General features: G+C 36.6%; 1 long non-coding RNA gene across 1 annotated transcript in view; it reads right to left on the bottom strand.

The window, feature by feature from the left end:
* LOC141729254 (uncharacterized) overlaps window positions 1-23,906 on the bottom strand; it is a 158,863-nt gene that overhangs the window by 74,259 nt on the left and 60,698 nt on the right. Inside the window, exon 2 of the long non-coding RNA XR_012580641.1 lies at window positions 2,433-2,490. This is a non-coding gene — a long non-coding RNA (uncharacterized LOC141729254). The remainder of the gene's footprint in view (window positions 1-2,432; window positions 2,491-23,906) is intronic.

Below are 23,906 nucleotides of genomic sequence, written 5' to 3'. Positions count from 1 at the left end.
GTTAATCCTAGCTTTCAAAAGCACTATTCTAGTGCAATCCCCAAATACCACCAATGTCTGTGTATTCAGATGACAAAGACAACTATGGCAAAGAACTCCCACTGCAGGTGTGTTTTCTGCTTTAATTTGCATTGGGTTCAGTATTCTCCCACATGTCAAAGTTGCTAATGTAGGAACAACCTGTCAAGGCACGGATAATGAATTTGCTGAAGTCAGAGGCAAGGCAGAGGTGATTGCTGAGTCAGAGGTCTATGAGTGATAGCGTTTTATGCTATGATACCACAGAAGGAAATTTAAATGAGAAAACCATGTTTCCTATATTACAGAATTTTCTGAAACATTCTATCTGAATGAAATGAAGCCATACTCATTAAAGATATTAGGAGGCACTAGCTGATTTCTGAGGCAGCTCAAAGAAGCTCTTGCTGAAGCAACTTCGCTTGAGATAAGTTTCTACATTCCTAATACTTTCAAGATAGATACCTGGAAGCAAAATCCATGTTTCATCCGTGATATTTGAAAATTAGGCTTCAGATACTAAATGTTATGAGAGAAAAAAGAAACAGCAAAGAAAATCCATGCAGCAAACTTCCACAATGCTCATAGTATAAATCTTTGAACTAAGAGTCTATGGACCTAGGGAGGTTATCATTTTTTAATACAAAATGGTGTGGAATGAACTGCAACAGGCAATGATAAGCAGGGATGAGATAAGATGCTGGTGTGATCCCTTCTGGCTCTGTGCACAGTTTATAAAACATGGGAAAAGGTAGGAGAATTTCAGGGTAGCCTAACTGAGATGGGCACCCTGTCAGCAATACAGAGAAAATTATTTCCATGTTTGCTCATATACACTCAAAGGAAGAAAATTTGCTTTCATGTTGGAGTTTTGAGGATGGGTCTTCCCTGCTGACAGCCCAGAACAAGGCCTTGCACAAGAAGCATCTTTACAACCTGAAAAGGCCAAGATAGCTCTGTTGAGGAATCAGCAGTGAAACCCATTTGAAGCCCTATATATTTTAATGCAACTACAAACTGCAGTGGAATAGAAGATGAGGAACAAAATGCAAGAATTTAAAAAGTGCCTACATATTTTGGACATCTGGAGAATGAAGCATATATCCTTCAGCACGAGATAAAACTATCTGATGCAATTATAATTTCAGCATTATTGTACTGTGGCAAACTTGACAACTGGAAGTCAACGATAACAAGAAGCCTAATGAAGCATCTGCAAAACAGTCTCAGAATTACTGACGTTATCACAGAAGTAGTGACAAAATGTGAAAGAACACTGGAAAAATATATGCTGCTTCCAAACTTAGGAGACGATAACTTAAAATGAGCTTGCAGAGCCTTATGCTGATATGTGAATCAATCCTCCAAGGAGTAAGGAAGAGGGCAGATGGAAAACAGAAGGAAAAGACTGAGACAACCTTACGTTGTGTTCCAGCTCGGTTATGTGGACTGGCTGGTAGAACTTGCATCTACTCACACTGAAAGGACAACAAAATACATAAGACAAACCAGTGTTCTGTAATATATGGGAGGATCCATTATCAAGATATTGCATATGTTGTTACTGTCGGATCTCAAGATCTCAGTCCTGAGATGCTGAGCCTCCGAGACCCTGGGGGGGGGCTCGGGACTCCTGGAATGTTGCCAGAAGTGTCTGGTAGCTGGACTTTAATCCTGCACAGGAGACGACAAGGATGAGGGCTTCACAGGGTGAATGGTGAAGGGATTAGTTAATTAGAGATAGAGAAACAGGGTTTAAGATTTATGTACAGGGGGGTTTAGAGGAGTAAGATGGAGGAATTGGGGTGTGTCCTGCCCTCCTTCTTCTTCCTCCTCTCTTCCATCTTCTTTGGCCACGGTGGCACCTTTGTATTGGTTATTGCTGAGAGTACACCGAGTTATAAGAATAGATGGTATTGGGGAAAAATGATAAATATTGTATACGTCACAATGGGTATAAAGATAGGTGCCTGCCCCGGAGGGCAGAGACAGTGTGCCCATGGCTGACTGCTGAGCGGATCTTTGTTAGGCTGAAAGAACATCTTTTAGATAAACAATTAATAAACATAAAACCAGAAAGAAGAACTGAAGCCTCTTCTCGTCCTTCGACACGCGGGCTGCCCCAAGGCCACCCCCGGGCCTTCCAGGCCCCACAAACAGCCGAGATAAACCGGACAGTTACAATCATCTCAACTTCATTTCATAGGTATGCAAAAACTTGGGAGGATTTGAAGCAATAGACACAGCAAAAGGCATAAAACCAGCCAGTTTGCTTCAGAGAAGGGTGTTTTCAAAATTCGGTCTTTTCAAAATTGTAGTTTTTACAATGTTGAATGAAGCTGGAAAATGATTAAAGAATTACATTACTATAGGTGCAATATGCAAGAGTTCAGCAATCTCAATGGCAAACTTACCTTGTCTGTGAAAGAGTTTATCTTACAGATCTGGCATCGGAAGTGAATATTCAGTATCCTGTTCAAAAATAATAGTTTGAAATCATAATTAACCTTTCTGACATAGACACTGTTTTTGTGCATTTCTTCTAAGCACATAGGCACCATTTGGTTGTATTGCAAGATAATGAGCAACACCTATGTTTAATTTATACTTTAATTGCACAGGACTTTGCTTTTAATTGCATAGGACCCAGGACTTAATCCACCAGTTATTCTAGTTCCCATGTGTAGGAGCTTCTGAATGCACAGAGATTTTACAGGTAAATTTAAAATCAAGTTAAGTATTTTTGTTCTTTGTTTTAAATTAAATAAGTTTCTGATTCTCCTTTTTTGTGTTCAGATTGTCACATGTCCTTGCTGAGAAAAAGGGGATCTACATCTTATCAATATAGAAGGAAGTTCTGAAGTTGACAGCACTTTAATATGCAGCTTGAAAACTGGTCTCATTTCTGAGATAGATTTATATACCATTAACAGCTATGGAGGAGTCCACTTTTATTCAATAAAACTGAATTGCTTTTTTAGGTTAAAGTTTTTCCCCCTCAATGTAACTATATTGTATACACTAATGCATTTTCATGAAATGTGTCCAACTAAAGGCTTTGTAACAATAACTTGAAATACAAAATTGTGAGTAGGTAACCTAAAATGCTAAGACTTTGTTCAAATCTATAACACAAATTCCAACATGAATAAAATATTTCTGGATAAAATATATCCAATACGAGAATGGAATTGCTGTTATCCTTAGGTGTCACCAGTATTTTAGACCATAAAAATTCACATCATAATGTATAGCATAAACTACTAACATTAAGAGACCAACCTGAGCTTGAACAAATGAATTGAACATCAAACAGAAGTAAGAGAAGAAAATATTTCCTATCTGACATATTTAAGATAAAGTAAAGGGTAATGGAAGGAAGTAAATTTTTCCATTTTAGAATAAGTTAGAGGTATAATTTTCTCCCATTCAAACCAGAAAAAAATTAAATACAGAATTAGAAAAAAGTCTTAAAAAATGCAAATTACTGGGTCACTGGGATTTGAAGTTCAATTAAACTATCCTGTGATAACTTAAGTAGTCAAAGATATTTTACAAAATTTCAGAAGTACTTAAAAGGATATAAAAATTATTGTGTGTAATTCATTAAGATGAATGATAATGGAAATAAGAATCTTGAAAGTAAGGTTAGAGCAGAAAGCGAGTAGCAGAACAAGTGGTAACGCTTGTCTGGGTGAAAAGTCTTCATCAGTTGGGTCTTATTGTCTTTTGGTTTCATGAAGTACAGTATCCACACCTCCTCAGGTTTTCAACCCTACACTTAATTTAGGAGATAATATGTCTGTATACAGGGAAATAAATGGCAGAGTGAAAGGCAAAAGTGGATTCTAATGCAATAAATTACTACTGGTTAAGCATTACATGTTTTAACACAGAGTACAGAAAACACAGTTATTTATCTCTCCTTTCATCTGCTTTCACTGCAAAGAAAATTACAAGTAATTGTTATCATAAACAGTGGATTTATTAGCAGTGTCCATTCGTCTATAACTTTCTGATCCACTTATCTGGACTCAGAATAAACAGGGGAGTTTCATGCAGTCTCCCCCCCGGTTGACTGTCCTTAGAGACCAAGGACATGAAACAAATAATTTGGCTTTTTTAAGAATAGAATGGTCTAATCTCTGTAGTAGCCATTTTGTGAGCTGCAAAGCAGTGCAAATCTACTGGTATTTGGCGAAAATATTTGTTTGTGATCTATTTTTTTTGCTCCATATTATTGTTTTTTGCTTGGTTGGGGCTTTTTGTTTGTTTTGGCTTTGGTGGGGGTTTGTTTTGTGGCTTTTTGTTTGTTTTCAACGAGGCCCTAACATTTCTTTAAAAAGACAATACTTGCTATGTATTATCAAATATTGTGCTATGAATTATCAAATATTGCTACCTTCCCTTTCTTTTTTCTCACTTACTCCCATTTATTTTTCTTTAGAAGTAGATGAGAGGCTTTTAATGGGTCTTTAAATAAGTACCTGATGTTATATGCAGATTTGCATCAAAAGAGAATGCTGAAATTAGTTAGGAAAAAGTTAATGAAGCAATCTGGCTATAAAGCATCTGGTGAAGATAAATATATGGTATCATCAGGAAAAGCAGCACATAAAACAAACCCTCACAGCTGAATTGTAGAAGTATAGTGACAGAATAATGCATTAGTTTTATATTTTGCATTTTAATGACTGAAACACAAAACACTGTGTACCTGCTAAATTAAAATGATACCACCACTGTTAACTCAAATCTTCTTAATTAGGAGTCATGAGAATGTGCATTTTTGCTGCTGTTAGAAATTTTTTTGAAGTAGGAATTTGAAAATCTCTTGTTTTCTCTGACCATGGAAGAACCAAATGCAATTAGATACACAGGTATACAGGAAAGGGAGAAAGAATTCAAAGCTCTCAAGTCAGTTTTCTATCACTAGAGGCAACTGATTGACGGCTGGAAATTTTCTTTTACTTTCAAGCTTTTGATTATTCATGGAAATTTTTAAATCTGTTTCTACTTTCACTTATAGCATTGAACTTTATATCCATCCTAACTCCTGCATGCTGTGAGTGAATAGAAGGACTGAAATGGCATGGGGTTGCAATTATCTTGCTGAACAAAGAACCACTTCATAGAAAACACACATACAAGTAGATCCCCTGATCATTCTGAGCCTTCCTGCAGAGAGATTCTGCTATCTGTCTTTGTAAAACCCTGTCTAGCTTTAAGGAAAGTTCACATCTAGAATCACAGAATATCCTGAGTTGGAAAGCACCCACAAGGACCATGAAGTTCAACTCTTAGCCCTGCAGAGGAAACCTCAGGAGTCACACCCTGTGTCTGAGGGCATTTTCCAAATGCTTCTTGAGCTCTGTCAGGTTTGGTGCCGTGGCCACTTCCCTGGGGAGCCTGTTCCAGTGCCCAGCCACCTCTGGGTGAGGAACCTTTTTCTAGTATCCAACCTAAACCTGCTCTAACATAACTTCAGGCCGTTCCCTTGGCTCCTGTCACTGGGCACCAGAGAGAAGAGATGAGTGCCTGCCCCTCCTCTTCCTCTCAGGAGAAGTTGTAACTGCAATGAGGTCCCCCCTCAGTCTCCTCCATGCTGAGCAGACCGAGTGACCTCAGCTGCTCCTCACACAGCTTCCCCTCAAGGCCCTTTGCCATCCTCATGGCCCTCCTTTGGATGTTAAAACCTTTATATCCTTCTTATATTGTGGTGTCCCCACGACTCAAGGTAAAGCAGCTCAAGCACAGAGTAGAGAGGAGCCATCACTGTGTACCAGCCAGAAATCTCTACAGGAAGAGTGGAAAGAGATTTGTTGAGTGTTCAACAAATAAGAAATTTTTTTGAGGCAAAAGGATTCAGACATCAAGAGTCAATGTTGATCAAAAGATCTTATGGACAGGGAGATGATAAGAGTTGATAGTGTAGCACTATAAATCCTGTACAAACAAATGTTTAAAAAAATTAAAATCTTAAGAACTATTTCCATGCTTTTCCCCTTTTCAAACATTTGAAAACACATCTGTTTCATGAAAAAAAAACATGCTGTTCTCTGCATTGAGTTCTGATGCAGTTTATGCTAGAACTTCTTATCTGCAAGGATTTATCTAACATGAAAGAAAACAAAGATTTCTGTCGCAGACATCTTTTATGGAAAAAGGCTTTTCTTAGGATTTTTCCTCCTGAGAAGCTGAGAGACCTCAGGAACCAAATGTAAACATTGATTATCTACTGCTGTGGAATGCAACATGTGGATCTTTGATTGGCCCATATTGGATGTTAGTGATTAATGGCCAATCCCAGTCAAGTGGGCTCAGACAGAGAGCTGAGCCACAAACCTTTGTTATCATTCTTTGCTATTCTATTCTTAGCCAGCCTTCTGATGAAATCCTTTCTTCTATTCTTTTAGTATAGTTTTAATGTAATATATATAATAAAATAATAAATGAAGCCTTCTGAAACGTGGAGTCAGATCCTCGTCTCTTCCCTCATCCAAGAACCCCAGTGAACACTGTCACAGATTTCAGCAACAGAGCAATTCTGAAGCAATTATGATGTAATAAGTGACAAAGTACCTACGTGTGTAAATACAATTTTTTTTAATGGTCATGAATGTTTTGTAAAGTTATTGAATATGCCAAAAAATTGCATAATGCACATGAAAAATCTATTTACTGCCATAAATTGCTCATACATCATCTACTTATTTCTCACAATTATTCTTTAGGTGAATGAGCTTTAAGGATTTATTGGTAATTTTACATGAACAGTTAGTGCAATCTACATTCTGTTGTGAGGAATGGAGGATGATTTGACGCCTTGAAGTTTTCAGTACACAATTATTGTAGTTTGATTGTACTTATAGTTTTACTCCACAAGAATGGGAAGTCAAGAGTTATACATCACCATTCAAAGAATTGATGTTTAAATGTATAGATCTTAAAATTATGTGTTAAGAACTACCCATCAATAAAATTTAATTTATAGATAACATCAAATATATTCACAAAATGAGGCAAAATAACAGCTTGATCCCAAATTCCTAAGTTAGATGCATGAATTGCAAAATGTACCACACATTTAATATAACAGTATTTCATTGTTTATTGAAATTATACAATCAGATTTTAAAATGCATATATAGATGTCTGTAATGCCTCTTGTTAAATGGAAGAAATTTATTCTGAGAAGTATTTCCAGTTTTTGCAGCACCACAATACTGGGAGCCACTATGCTTCTTACATTTTCCATTCCCTAACCAGCTTTTTCCTCATCTTGTTTTTGTGCAAAACATTTTTCTTCCTTAACCTTGCACTTGCTCCTATTAAATTAATTCTGCTTTTTCCAGTCATTTTCCCAATTCCATTAGTGTACTTTTGATTCTAATCCGGTAAGAGAGTCTTAGAGATCTTAATAGTTTAACACCATTCCCATCTGTAGCAAATAGAGGTTATCCTTTCTCTCTATTCCATCATACAGACCATCAGTGGAATTACAGAAGAGAACTCAGTCCACAGATATCTGCAAAACTTAACTGAGACATCCTTCTCTTTTGATAGCTTCTCTCCACTCCTGTATTATGACAAGCTTTTCAAGAACTACAATGACAAAGAGCTGTTAAATAATTGTATCACTGTGTTGACACTGTGCCTAAGATTTATAGATGGCATCTTTATTATCTCAATTGGAAATCTGGACTCCTTTATTGATTTTTACCACAAATTCAATAATAACCATTCTCCATCACACTGTCACTGCAACACTCTTGCAACAGCATCATTTCCCTACAGCAACATCAGCAGTGTAACCTACAAGTGTGATAAATGGAAAACCAAAGGCCAGCACATGTACAGGCTCCTCAGAAGTCTTTATATACAGCAGATCACTCATAGTGCTCCCCTTAGCAACAAAGAAGATTTATATACATCAGAATTACTCATGTAGAAAAGAATTTCAGAAAAAGGTGTGAAACACCATGTGAAGAAATGTTTAAGTAGAAGATGACACCTCCACCCATCACCAACTGTACATCTATTGTCACAGCCCATCCTCTCCCAGAAGCTATACAGAATGTCATTAAATAACTACATGTTGTAATACAAGAAACTTCTTGCTCTTCAAACAGCCCTGAAACCTCACTAAATTGATTCTGAAAGGAAACCCCTCATGCTCTAAGCACACTAAATTAATACAGGTTTTTCTGGTATAAAGAACAGAAAATGTATAAACCTCTATAGTACTACAATAAATATTCTCAACTGCAGAACAATTAGCACCCTAAAAATCTTAGAGTGCCACACTTCATCCAGTGAAAAATACTCTTGCTGTAAATGTGGAGATGAGTACCTTTTTCATACAAGAAGGATAATTCACACAGAAAATATGCACAGGATTGCATGCTTTTAATGAAAGAACATAACCTACAAAATTCACATTCCACTATGTTTTTAGTCTGAAACCAAAAGAAGAACCTGTTAAATGACTGAGAAAGAAGATTCTGCAAAATAAAACAACTTATTTATTTCTGTGGGGGTTTTATCCATACCTAGAAAAAATTGGAGTTTGGTAAATCAGAGTCTTCCTGTCCTCTTCAAAACTTTTTATTTTGCATAATATAGATTGCTATCTACTTTCCTTTGCAAAATTTAGTTAATAAGTCCCTACTTTTCTCCCCACTCACTTTCTGGCCCCTACACATCAAACTTTTTTTTTTCCAGAGACTTACTCTGAAATACAGTCAAAACTGAGCAATTTTTTTAAAGTATATGTTTAGAAATCTATTTCTTCTGTTTCAGGCCTAAGCAATGTATGTTTGCTGAAAATGTTGTCTAATTATTCTAATTATATAAATTGGTCTTAAAAGAGATATCATCTTCATTTACAGACATGGAATCAGTTAGGTTGGAAAAGACCTCTGAGACTGAGCCCAGTCTATGACTGAGCACTACCCTGTCAACTAGGCCGTGGCACTGAGTGCCAGAGTTGGTATCCAAAACACCTCCCAGGAAGGCCACACCACCTTCTTGGCCAGTCCATTCCAATGTTTAATCACTCTTTCTGTGGAGAAATTCCTCTGAAATAGAGAGTAGGCCCCAGCTTTTGGACTTTCTTTATAGTCTCAGATATTTGATACAGATGAAGTAAAGAGGGGTTGAGAGCATTCAGGATATGTTAGAAAGTGTGCTGGATCTCATGGGATGTTTTCTACAATTTCTTGTGTGTTTTTCTGTACTAGGCACATTTATCAATGCATCTTGACAATTAAAGGAATGATTAAGTAGTGTTTTGCAATAGCATTCCCTAGAGCTCTATTGCATGAAGTGAAAGGCAAATTGCACTGAAAACTGTCAAGGGCATGAGAAGAGTGACTGAATCTATTCAGACACACTGTAGAAGGAAAAGCAGCTCCTGCACTCCCGCACTCAGAATTTGAGTGGTACATGGAAAAAAATACAGCTTTACTGAAACAGTTACTTCAGAAGAAAACTCATTTGTGCTAAAAAATTGAAAAAAAATTGCTTGATGCTGATGGAATAAGCCTGGAGATAAAGACAAATTGAGCAGAGATGACAATGAGGATCAATGACTTTGTAAATGTCTGCTTTTTACTCTGCCAGAGAGAGAGTTGTCAGCCACCTCTCAGATTCTATCAGCTGGAGAGATGTAGCTATTTCTGGAAATAAGCCATACGCACATTTCTCTCCCTGATATTGTTCCTTAACTACAACTTTTTTTATTCTTGAAACCAAGTATTTAATTCTCTTTTCCTTGTTCTCAAAGGATGTTAGTAGCCTGTGCAAGGAAGATTACCTCAGATATGGATGATAACCTACACTTCCCCAATTACACTTGAAAGTCCCCTTTCTGAAGCTTTAATTTAAGATCTGCATCTTCTGGGGCACCGGTACAGCATTTAATCCTATCTAATTGTCAAACACTCAGTAGCTGCAAGTATGCAGCAGGTGGATGTCAGCAACACTATGAGTAGTCTTCAGACTGCTCAGATTCACATTCAATTGGTTTCATACAAACAGATCCTTGCTTTCTTTGTATCTTTGTGGGTTTTTTTTTATAAATCAGTCTTCAGGACTCACTGTCCTGGCAATCTCTCTGACAGAGGACTGTGTATTATGGGAATTTGCTTGTGGAACAACAAAAATGCTACTGCATCTCTAGACTGAGCTTTTAACCTTTGTTCCATAATATTCTTCTCTAATACAACACCAGAATCTTAATGGAAAATCTGCACACATAACTTCTTATGTTTTCAGAAACTAAGCTTCTGAAATATGCTGATGCCCATTTGAACACTGTTTGTGTCCTATCTGAACAGAATGTAGTCTTGTTCTAGCCTTAAGAAGAGATGCTGCATCTGGACTTTTACCTCTGCTGCCTTTGCAAACAATTCCACCTTCTTTCTGTTATTATTTCAAGGTTTTCTTGACAAGTGAGTACAGAAATGAAGAGATAAAGCCTGACTGACTCAATTTGTCTCAGGCCCATAGCCTACAGTCACATTGAAGAGATTAATGCACTACAGCAAATCACCTCCTGGGCATCCAAATCCAACCTGGGGGCATCTTTTCAATTTTTATCTTTTTTTTTTTTTTTTTTTTTTTTTTTTAATGAGCACGAGAAAATGAAAATATACAGTCAAGGATTTTCTCCCTTGCTCATCTCAAATTGCATTCATGCTTTGATTTTCAAGGTAATAAGAGGTGCAAAAGAGAGAGTTTGCTATAAATGGTGTCACCACAGATATTCATTATGGAACATGCTTCTCAAAGATGAACTGAGGGTTTTTTAATCAACATTTTAATAGTACATCTCTATTCTGAATAACATTGTGTCCGGCTTCTAAGAATAGTCTGCATGGACTTTTGTGTCATTGACACTAGGGAAAGCTATGGTGCATTAAATTTATCATGTGAGACATATGTTAAACCTTTAGATTGTTTGCTGCTGGGCTTCCAAAAATAGTCATTATAATTTTGCATGATAACAAGATGTTGCTCAGGAGTCAAAACTGCAGGTTGGAAAATCACCTTGTTAACACATTTAACAGTATACTGAGAATGAGAAATGCCAAACAATTTCTTTCAAAGTGCAAGCACAGGTTCACTTTCTTAGGCTATAAAATTAATTCATATGAGTTTCCAGTGAACTTTTCCCTACAAGCTTCTGGTTTCATGTTACACAGATATTTCAGAAGCCACTTTGAGTGCTGCCCCATGTAACCCAAGAAAGGCAATCCTCTAACTTGTAAAAAACACCGACTCAGATATTTTCCCATCAAGTGGCTCAAGAAGATATGGTAGTATGATTCAAACCAAGGTTTTTAAATTAGAAGGTGGAGGTGCCATTGGAAGTGCTGCATTGTGACATTGGTCTTGACTTTTTAAGGCATCTTTCCTAAAGGATGGCATGTGCTGCCCTCCTGCTCCACACCCTTATGTCTATGTTATCATTTGTACCCCAAGAAGTTTCATAGCTAAGTTACCTGCACACAGCAGATGGTGCAGCGCTGAATCAGAGAGAAAGGAATATTCTGTTTCTCTGAAACTCACAATACATTAAGTTGCTGTAATAGATGAATTCTGCCACCTTGTCCCCACACATGCATTAAAATCCAATTTCACTGACTATCTCACCAATGCGTACAAGCAGTTGGAAGTCAAAGCATCCATTAGAAGACAAGGGCTTCTCCCCGAGGCTCAGGGGTGGCTTCAAGGGAAATAAAGACAGCCCTTGAAAGAGTCAAAACACACATAAAATAACATAAGCCTCTTGGAGGTAAATTTAAATTCAAGTAACCCTTTGGGGAGATAATGGCTTCAAGGATAATGTGAAACAGCTTTACAGCAGCAGAATAAACTGAAGAGCAAATTGTAAAGTGGCAAGGACCCACTGACAGAAAAGTAAAGAATAATCCCTTCAATCTGTGTGCAAGAAGAAGTAGATGGCTGCATACCAAAGGTTAGTAATGTGGCTCAAAGTGCTTTTTAGTGTCTTCACTCCAGCTTCACTATTGTTTTCAGAACCACCTTCTCCTCACCCTTTTCTGTAAGCCTCCAACATGTATGCTCCCTTCTACAAGGAGAGGCTGTGGCAGAGGGAAAAGCCAGGGAAGAGGGTTGCCTGGGGGGATGGCAGCACATTTAGCAACATGCTTGTCAGAGCACATGGCTGTGCTGAGAAGTAACAAACTCCCAAGAGGAGCATGCAAAGGCACTAGGCTAGATGCCACTCCAGAAGAATCTGAAAAGCACATAGGGAAGCATCAAACCACAGGGATGTATCACACTCAGTGCAGTTCCTTCTCCTCCAGTTCTCCAGTCTAGTCCCAATGCTGCAGAGAAGTCCTTGTCACTAGGACAAGAATAAAGACGTGTAATACTCTGGAATAAACACTGGAATCTCATTCTGTCCAGACATCTACCAAGACATAGTCTGCAGAGGGTTATAATGTTTCCTGCCTCTACTGCTGCAGATTTCAGTTGGTGACAAAAGGATTTGTAGAGGATTTATACTGGCAGCAGTACACTGTGCAGACCTTACACAGGAATGGCTCATCCTTTTCTGCATTTCTCAAAGTCCAGGCAGCACCCAGGCTCAGGAACTGCAACAGAATATGAGAAACTCAACTACAAAACCCTACATTTTTCATTATTAGTACACATAGTTTATTTATCTTTACACTCTTTTGTTTCTGTTTTTTGAAAGGAAGCTCAGGTTTCTGCCCTACTGATAACCTGGAGGTATACAGCGCATCCCTTACAGAGGAAATCATCTGCAGGATCTTCAGAAATAGAAAAATTAGAGCTGTTTCTTACTATTTGTGTGCTTCCGGTCTGTCTTCATTACTGGCCTGTAGTCAGTCAGTATTGCCTTGCCTTTGGTAGGTGTGCTTAGGTACACACGTGGAGAGTGGTTAGGACTTGTCAGCTGTGGAGGCCTGAGAGGTTTTAGATAGATTTCATTGTACAGATGTACCTCAGGCATCTCTGAAAATGCTGCAAAAGGGGCTAGATGATGTGAGGTTTTATTTTATTGCTAAATAATTCTTCTGTGTATTTACTGCGTATTACTTACAGAATCTAAACACTTCATTGTACTAACAGATAAACCTGGTTGATATTTAACTGATAGTTTCTGAACTGTATTTCCTAATTCCTAACATAGTTGAATTTCATAAGCAACCCCTCCTAAATTAACAAAATAGAATTTCTTTTTTAAGCTACAAATATCACTTGGGGCCTGAGTCTTAGATTTCTTGGACATTCTAAGCATATTCAACTGTTTTTCTAGCTGAGCAGTCAGATGGACTAAATTGTCTGACATGAATTTCACCTAGGGTGCAGAGCAAAACAATCAACGAGTACCAAACAGGAGATTTCACAACACATGGTGCTCTTAACTACCAATAAGGGATTTTCAGCAGGAGGAATGGAGTAGAGGTATCAGGCTTATAATTTTCCCCCATTTCCCATCCTCTTCTGAGATCTGTTTAGATTCTCAGGCTTTACAATGTGATTACTGGACTGCAAGTCTTGTAATTGGCAGTAGGGAAATAAAAAATAGCTATTATAAGTCACCCTTAAACAACTGTGACCTGTGACAAATTACCCATGGTCTCTTCTTGCTGTCAATTTTACAGACACAATATACTGGAACTTTTTAAAAGGTGTTCTTCTCAATAAAAGCATTCTGTTTCTTAAATTGATGCACATAAAAGGTTGGTTGAAAGCACTAATTATGGTTTAGCAACAAGTTGGTCTGAGGAATCAAGTGTAGCATGTCAAAGAACTTATCTATGTTAAAATAGGAAGCAAAACAAGGAAGCTGGTGACAAAATTTGCTAAAGTTATAGATTTCATAGGGTTTAGGACAAAAAAAAAACAAAAACCCTGAGTCAATTATCTGGTTATGATTTGTAGAGGATACAGTTCCATGTATTCACCTCCTGTTGAATGTTTCAAATACAAAATCAGTCCTTGAATAACTCTTGCTTCAGGTAGACAGTGGAAAAGACTGACACTTAAGAATTACTAACAATGAAAAGTCCAAGAACAGGTCGGATAAGATACCTACTAGGATTTTCATGTACTCTAAATTAATAGTTAGATCTTTACCATGTTCAGCTCTCTAGCTTGCTGTTAAATAAGCACAATAAAAATATTCAAGTGCTGCCTGGAAATTTGCTGTCAATAGTATGTGAGAAATTTATTTTTTAAAGGTGAAAAAAAAAGTAGAGAACTGCTGATTTTGCAGACAATGAACAATTCTGTTGTCAGAAAAATCTAAAGAACATCTTTAGTGCTTGGATAAACCTTAACTAAGCATACTTGTCAATCTGAATTACAATGATTCACTTTGGAAAACTGACAAATTCATGCCTTCTAGTCTTTCGGTGAGTGAGTGCTATCAGTTGAAGCTCTTAACATTCCTCAGCAATAATTGAGCTGTTTTCAGTTCTGAAAAGCAGTGCATGACGTGTTTACCTGTGGCAAAATGGAACTAAAGCTGAACACTTCAAGCATTCCTACCACTTCTGACATATCTTGGTCATGTTACAGATGCCACGATAAAAACCCTAGCAGAGAATTATCTTGCCCAAGATCCCTGAAGTCCAGGACCATCCATTCCCTGTGTGACAATCCATGAAGAACCTCAGTGATAACCTACAAATTATAATATATGCACTCTAAAACTGGAATGACAGGAAAGCAAGTTATTTATCCTCCAGAATAAACAGTGAAAAGAAGTTTTGCCTTCCTGCTGCATTCCTTTATTAGAGGAAGGGACTTACTATAATTAGAAGAGTTGAGGAATTTATTCTGATTGCCAGATGGAACCGGTTTTTTAACTATGCACACAAATGTTTTCTAATGCTGTAAACTTTTATGGAAAAATTGGAAAAGCTAAGCAGCTTTCCCATGTGTGTAATTAATAGTGGTGTGATAAAGTAAAGAATTTTCTTAAGCAAAACTCAGTATAATTTGATGAGATGGAAAAAAATATTTATCCAAAACACGTAAGTAGGTAGATGAAATCACAGGCTTTGTTTCTGCTCATGCAAACTCACTGGGCCAGAATTCCTTATTTCTGACTCAGGCTTCTTTCAGCAGACTAAAGTAAAGCAAGAAGGACACTTGGGGACAATTTGACAGTGTGATTCTGATCTGCAGCTTGCACTAGTAGCCATGCTCTGAAGACTAATTTTCCAGCTCCATCTGCCCTTTTGCTATGCAGATCACTTTCTTCAGACAATCAATTAAAGAGAAAAGCATACAAAGAAAATAATTACATTTTTCTGCAATTATGTTTTTGGTAAAATATTAACAATAACAAAGAAGGAAAAAAGTATATTTTTATGTACATTTTAGTTTCTGTTATAAAAAAAATAAAACCAGAAGAGTATTAGAGGAGCTGTACAGGTTGTATAGAAAAAAACCCAAAACAAAAACAAAATTCTGAGCTAAAAGGGGTTTGTTTTGTTTTCCTTTTTTTCCCATTTTTTTGTTGCATGGAGGTGTTCTGAAAAGAATCAGTCAAATATAAATGAATAAGAAAAGCATTACTTAAATCTCTCTACTGATCCAAGACACTTGCAATTATATACCTTATAGAATAGAGAAAACAGAATTCAGACTATCCACAAAGCCTTACAGAAGTTTCAAGGTTTAGAAGGAAAAAATAAAATTAGTCTCTGGGAAATATTTGAATACCTATGGTCGATTTTGTACAATATCAGAAGTTACTTATTCACCCTCTGCCTCAAGCTATGTTTCAGTAGGGGAACATAGTATGAAATGTAAAAGGAACACTGGAGAGCTTGCAGTTGATGAAAGAGACTGTATTAAATACACCATAGCATCATGATGAGCAGTTGTGTCTCTAGAGATTCATTATTAGTCTGAAAGTCAGAAATTCTATAGCAAATAGAGATGCAGTTTTCTGTGAAAGGAAAAATAAAAAGATTGTGTGTGCAGAACAAAGACACAGAAGAGCAATAAAAAGAAAAGCAAAAGAGTATATTTTCCCATCTATGTTAGTTAAGAGATATACAACAAACCACATGAAGCAAACGGAATAATTGTAGCCTTTAAGCAGTCATATAGTAAGAAAATTAATTTTAATTGAGAATAAAATGTAAGATTAGAAAAAAATTCTGAAAAATTAGATAAACCACACCTACATGTATCGGTTTAGCTTTCTAAAATACTTGTTTAGTATTGTCAACAGGCTTTTGGAAGTAGTCTATGAACCATTACTTATCCTTTTGAAAAAACTCATAAGTTTCAAGAAACAGAATTGTGGGTATGGTCATATACAAAATTTGGAAAAAAAAAAATTGAAACTCCAAATCTCTCAGCTAACCTTCAGGTCTGAAAAAAAATAGTAAACAAATCATCAGGTACTTCATTTAAACATGGCCAGTGTCAAAAGTCATCATTTTTTCATCTGGAACAGCACCCTACAAATTCTCAGGTGTCTTATAATATATTGAGCACTCACTGAAATTTGTCCAAGGTCAGGGAATAAGTAATACCTTTCCTGGATGGATTCACTAGTGTCTCTGGATGTGTTGAATTTTCAGTCTTTATCTTATAAAAGGCACTTTTCATTTACCTAGCTGCCTACTTCCCTGCAGTGCACAGGGATTTAATTATATTTGAGACTTCTATCCCTCTGGTCAATGTCAAATTTGGTTGAAAAGAGGTTATTAATCAGGAAGAGCAGACACACACAGTGTGATTGCAGAAGCCTAATTTCCTTAGGAAATTAAGCTAAAAAGTAAGAGAAAAAGATTTCTCAAGGACAAGTCCCATCTGATTTTTGACATTTATAAGACATTTTTTCTAAGTGAAGTGAAGAAACATGCCTAGGTGAAATAAGGTATTTGCAACTCCCTAGAAATCCAGACTGAAGTTGCAGTTGGTAACTCATGAAAGCATTTTAAGTGGAATCCATTACAATTTTGTCCCTAGTCAGTTCTCATATACTATCAATGGATTTACACTAAAGAAAAGAAGGTTACAAATGTAATCCCTTTGTCCACTTTGGGTCATTTGTCCCAGCTGCGTCTCCTCCCAGACTCCCCTGCACCCCCAACTTCCTGGCCACCATGGCAGCATGGAAGGCAGAAAAGGCCTTGGTTTTGTGTGAGCCCTGCTCAGCAATAACAAAAACATCTCTGTATTATCAACCCTGTGCTCAGCACCAATCCAAAACACAGCCCCATACCAATCACTGAGAGGGAAATTAACTCTACCCCAACCAAAACCAGCACAGCTGAAAAAGCCATTTTAGGTTATGAGTGGTGATGTCCCAGAGAAAAGGTAAATTTAGTCCATGGATGTATCAAGTTTAAGATGCCTAAGGGACTTGGTTTGCATACTCACGCCTAAAGAAGTCTCAGTGGGTATACAATCTCCATTTTTTTCTATCACACTGGTATAAATAAAACACAGTTGGAAAAGCAATAAGACTCGCACACAAGAAGTCTCCCCATACCAAGAATGGTGGTTGTTATGACAGTAATCATATATACTACTCTTTTTATAAAAAATAGCAGTAAAACAAAACAAACAAAAAACCAATACACATATCCTTCACACCTGCCAAAAAACCCAACCAAACAAAAAAACCCCCAACAAAATACACTCTGAAGGAGATTTGGATGACAATTACAAAAAGGTTTGTTAGCTGAAACTACTTATTAGTGGGTCAATGAGAGGTATTTAAACAAAGTACTTTGTAAGAGTTTAGGAACCATTTCAAGAGTTTCCAAATTCCCACACCTGTGGTATGGAGATTTATCTAGATGATCTTCCTGCTCCTTCTGTCTAGGAACTCACGTACTGGACTTCACAAATGAGAAAGGTATTTTAGCTGTCAATTAAAAGTTATAAATTCATTGCAACTGTTACACATTAGATTTTTCCAGATCTTAATTCATCAGAGATTGCTACAACTTGCATGGTAACTAACCTGGAGGGCTCCTATTAAAATGCAGCATGTTGAACATTTTGATGCTTAGGCAAGTGCATGGTGCACATTTCAGTCTAATTTGGTTCTAAGATGTGCATCAGGGATTTCTAGCTTGTGGTTAAAAGTACCAGGATTAGCTGTTCCACCAGCATTTATTACACATCTATCCCACATATAAAATCATATGTAGTATCAAATAACATTTACTTTGTATCTCTGTCATCTGAGAATATGCTACTTTCCAAATACCATGTGACTGTAACTCTCTTGTCGGGTTATATTTTTGTATAATACCTATTTCCTCTGAAAAGTGTTGGTGACTAAAGAAACTAAAGACAAGAAGTGAGTAACCAAAACAGGTTCTTCTCCTATTTTCACTTTAACACCTTTCTCATATGCATATCTTTTCCTACACATTTCCTAAAAACCAAAGAAAACAAAATAATTTAATTTTGAGGACATTTAAAGAAAGATACTAGGAAAACATGAACTCATCTGTAAAAACTACATGACCCAGCAATGTGAGCTCACAGGCAAGAAATAAACTGTGTCCTGGGCTTTGTTACAAGAGGTGTGAACAGCAGGTAGAGGGAGGGGATTCTGCCCCTCTGCTCTGTTGTGGTGAGATCCCACCCGGAGTGCTGCATCCAGAAGGATGTGGACCTGCTGATGTGAGGCCAGAGGAGGGCCATGAAGATGACTGGAGGTATGGAGTACTCTAATTTTTGTAATTCATGTTGAAGTAATTATGATTAGAACAGCTAAAGGACAAGTTAAACCATGTTCTATTAATCTATCGAGATTTATTTTCATGATATTATTTAATCCTTTCTTACCATAGTAAGACACTAAGTAACAACTGCTTGCATTATTGTATCTCTCCATATACACCATCATGGATCAGATATAGTTGTTTCTTTACCTGTAGCTAAATTTTTGCATTTCAAAACATTTATTTACAGTAGTCAGCATCAATGTCTTGCACATCTGTCAACTCTCATCAAATACTGCATTTAATAAAAAGTTAACTGTGACCCAGATAACATCCCATTCAAAAGAAATCCAAGCCAGTTTAATTGTGTTTTTAATGTTATAAACCAGCTGTGCATCGCCTAAGGTTCTTTGCCTTGATATCCAAAACAAAGGTGAAAAGAGCTCCTCATCATCTCTCAGGGTCCCCAGAAAGGTTACACATCTGCAGTGTTATGAGAAACAAATTACTCTTTCCACCCTAGACAGTACACAAGGATTCTCTCAATTTGGCTTGTCAGCTAGAGAATGCAATGAGTATGACTTTGTTAGATCAACATTGTGAGATGGATCACAAAAAAAATGGAAAACGCAAACGTTGTCCATATTTTAAAAAAAACCACTGGACACTTTGAGCTCAAAATTAGACTGCTCAACATAGAAGTAAAGAATAAACCCCAGGCAGTGCAACTGATGTTTACTGACATTTATGATTTTGTATAACTTTGAATCCTGAGGTTTGTGATTGCTTATGTTGAAATTAATGCCTCAGAATGAAAAGTGACTGATCCGAGTTTCAAGAAAATCCAGTTATCTCCAAGTCACAAGATGATTTGCCAAAAAGAGTGTCTTGATTTTCTAAATCTCTAGGCAGATTTGCTACCGATGTCTGATAAAAAAAAATTAATATGATGGACCAGAGTTCAACAGTGGCTCATCCAAATATTTTTAAGAATGGTTTAGTAGATGTTTGAGAAATTTTAGTTTTGATGTATGTCGATCATAACAAATACAAGCCATAATTATAGCAGTAGGTGGTTAATTTCAGATATTTAGGAATATATTTATTACATGGGCAAGCATTCAAGTCTAGTAATACCTACAAAAAACTACTGCTATTTTTACAACATATGCTTAGATCTTAATTATTATAGGATTTCATTTTAATTCAGTAGCAATAAAAGCATTAGGCAGCATCTGAAAGAACAGCCTACTGGTTACCTAGTACCAAAATTAACACCTCAAAGAATATCTACAGAAAAGAGCATTATAAATACTGGAAAGTATTTAAAGGGCTGAAAATGTGCAGAAATGTGAAGAAATCTGTAATGTGGTATCTAAACTTCATATGCATTCTTCATTTGAATTAACAGATCCAGAAGAGAAAACAGGCATTACTGGACAAAAACAGGGGCAAGGAGGAGAAAGTCACCATGATTACATGGATATGTGTCAGGTAACACTCTCTGTCCAGGAAGACACTGATCAGAAGTGTCCCTGTACTCTGATTTTGCAACACTAGTGTATACCACAGTAAGCAGTTCCATTTTGTTAGACATTTAAGACAAAATAGTCTAAATGAGGTTGAGTAGTTAAGCAAAACTGGGTTGTAGAGACATCCAGCCCAGTGATTTTCCATTATCCAATCTGAATTAACCTGAATGGATGGTCCAAGTAAAGATCTGAGCCCATAAAATCCACTTAGTAGACTCACTGATTAAATAGTCTTGATATCTGTCCTCAATGTTACATATTGCCTTTTATTTAGACAGGACATTACAACACACTACAACAATTTTAAAGGAGTAAGACAATATGAAGGGTTCCAGAAATGTGTTATCAAATCTTTTTCACCTTCACTTTTTCTACTCAATCACTGAAAGAGCTGAACAAACCAATTTAAGCATTGTTTATTGTATTTTTCAATAATAATCAAAATCACTCCAAATCAAAGGAGGGAAATCTATTTTCTTGCTAAAGTCATGCCAAAGGTGGCATACAAAGCTCTCCAGTAATAAGTAAATCAGTATTTTCTTTCATTGCTGCTAATTTCATTGAACAGAAATTTTCAGACAATAAAGATATTTAGCACAATTTGTTAACTGGAAGTAGACCAAAAAACCTCCTACTCTTTTCTTATTCTGAGTGTAGTGGAGAATTTAATTTTGCAACTTGCAACTTGGAATTATTACTATATCCTTTAGCAGAGATTCATAAAATGCTCAAAATAGGGACTTGTATCTTAATTTAGTGTCCAATTCAGAGAAATAATCCATCACTGACAGCCAGGCAGATAAGTGGTGCTACAGTGCTTTATTCTGGTTTTCCCTTTGTTATGCAAAGACTTATAGTAAATATGTACTTTTCCCTTTTGCAACATGATCCTAACAGTTTTAAATACTTTTTTCCCTTAGGAAAAAAACCCTTCTAAACAGATGTGAATGGAAATTGTACAGATATTGTTCTATCTGACCCATTGAGATGTCTGTCATTTTCTGTAAGGCAATGCAGAGAATGAAGAGAAAAATGCAGTACGGCCAAGTTTCCAGGTCAAAAGTTTAAATGAGTCATGTGCGCTGGATTTAAGCAGTAGAAGCCTGAGTAGATCAAAACCCATGGCAGAGATTTTTTTTCTGTATCGTGACATCTATATTAAGAGTCCATTTGTTTTAAAGTACAAGTGTAATGCAAGTTGCATCCACTTCAGAGAAATACTATTACTTTGCAATGTAACAATTTATGTTAGAAAATCTAACTAGAGAATAGCATAATAAAAGCAGTGCATTTTTTCTGTGTTAAAATTCATCATTATACACAGAGACTAGAAACCCTTTGTTTCCAGGGATGGTTGATATTTCAACATGATCAGTTATTAAGGTCTTCCTTTTTAGAAGTCAGAGATGGAAATTCTTTGATACTTGAAACAGCAGCCTTCAGAGATGTCCAGGTAATTTTTAATTGGTCTAGACAGGTAATTTTTGTCTGCATAGAGAGCTAAGCCAGTGACTGGAGCCCATACATTCATCCTTTGGGAAGCACATCCATTGCTTATAGACAGAGCACAACAGACCCACTTCATCACCAAGGGGATACATAACTGCTTGTTCCAGGTCATTTCCTGACAGGTGTTTTTCCTCAAAGACAAAGCCATCATCTTGGCACACAGGCTAAAACCAGGGAAGAAGGAAAAGTAGGCAAAGAAGAATTTTTCTGTTGAAACAATTTCAACAAAATCCTAATTATTGCTAAACACTAAAACATTTGGGGTCCAGTTGCTATGCAACTGTGAGGGAATTACAGTACACAGGCTGTAGACAAAATCTACATTCAGTGGGAGAAAAGCCAACTGAATTTATTAAAGCAATGACTTTTCCACCTTTTATTATATTCCGTTACAGTCTATTTTTCTTCATAATTTTTAAAATCTTGCATAAAGTCATCAGCCTGAAATACTCAAACAGCCCTATGAGTTTGACACAGCACATATTACTCTCTTAACCGTGAATCTGTGCTTGTGGTGAGCAAACACCATCACACACACCACTACCTTCACAGATAAGCTCAATTTCAGCTATTGTAGCTTCTGTTCTTTCTGACTCCACATTATCAAAACTCACCCTATATTATAAACACAGTGACTTGATTCGCTAATAATTTTTTCTGTCTTATTTTAGAGATGAAAATAAGCAAAAGTTCAGGTTTACTAGTTCTCAGTAAAATAAGTGTTCAGAACAGATTATCTACCAGTCCCATAGCAAAGAGAGGATGTATTTCTCAAAAACAAGCCAATCATTTACCTGCTCTCAGCTGGCATGGTTTCTGTGGCAAAGAACATTGTTCTATGTTCTATCTGTACATTCCTACAAAAAAAAGCCACCCAGCACTCAATGTGAAACATTTTCTTGCAAAGTCAAATAACTGACCTCGAAGACAACTTGATTCACACTGCGTTGGTCTTACCCCACTTCTCTCTTTATGCCCCCTCTATAGGACCCCCTAGTAAGGTCACTGCAGCCAGCCTGGGCTGCCTGCTCCACTTGGCTGACGGCTGAAAATTCCCAGCTCTGTGCCAAAAAGCTCTGCATAGGCAGAGAAAAATACTCGTAAGTTCCAGGAAGGGTTTGGGCTCGATTTGGAATCGTGATTTCTAAAAGGACACTGCTGACTACAGACACAGATGTAGCACAGTGCAAAAGTATCTCCAGCACAGAAACAGCTGCGAGCCTGGCTCCTGAAAGCTCATCTGGAACTATCAGAAGTTCCATTCTCTATTATAGCAGAATCCTACTGCAAACTAAAGGGCAGGAGACTACTGCATAGTAAGTAACAAAAACACCTTTGTAATTGCCAAGTCTCTCACACATGCATCCATCAGATGCGAAGTTAAAAATAAAATAGAAGCACATCACGGTTGCCAAGCTGCTATCATTAAATGAGGTGGAAAAAGTAATTTCACAATAGAAAGGATCAGTATTGATGTGAAGCTGGATTTTTTTAAATCTTAACTTTTAATGACTATATTCCTTTATATCTGATAGAAATCTTTACCTAGATTAATAAGAAAAAGAAAATAAATTAAAAGAAAAAAAAAGAGACTAGAAGAGCCAAACAAACAATATAATCATTATCTCAGGTATTTGCAATTAATTTAGTTTTTTTTATTGTGTTTGGGCTTTTTTTTCTTTTGCAATATACCGAGTATCTATTTTAAAATTGAAATTAATACAAATTAATATGTATTAAAACCATAAAGTCTGATATCAGAAAATTCCTTCCAACAGGAAATTCCTCTTTGCTAGAAATGCACGACTGTCCTCTTGGTAGAACATGACATGTATTATTATTTGATTTTAAATTCAAGGAATACTAAATGTGTGAAAAAATAAAATTTAACATAGAATTATGGATCCTCAAGAGCTGCAGGATTACATCTCAATCATGACTTTTATATAAAAAATTATTTGAAGAAATAAGATATTTTTAGCAGTTATTGAAGAATATCAACAATTACAATTCATTTCATGATTCAAAAATGTCAGCCAAAATTAAACATTCAGATGACATTTCTTTTCCCTGCTTTGAGTCACTTTGAGATTCTTAAGAATTTGCTTGATCTCTTAAGCCTTGGGTACCTATA

The sequence above is a fragment of the Zonotrichia albicollis genome, chromosome 6 (genome assembly GCF_047830755.1).
Source record: "Zonotrichia albicollis isolate bZonAlb1 chromosome 6, bZonAlb1.hap1, whole genome shotgun sequence".
NCBI classification, from domain to species: Eukaryota; Metazoa; Chordata; class Aves; order Passeriformes; family Passerellidae; genus Zonotrichia; species Zonotrichia albicollis.
The sequence above is the reverse complement of the archived record's forward strand: the minus strand, read 5'-3'. Positions and strand labels throughout refer to the sequence as shown.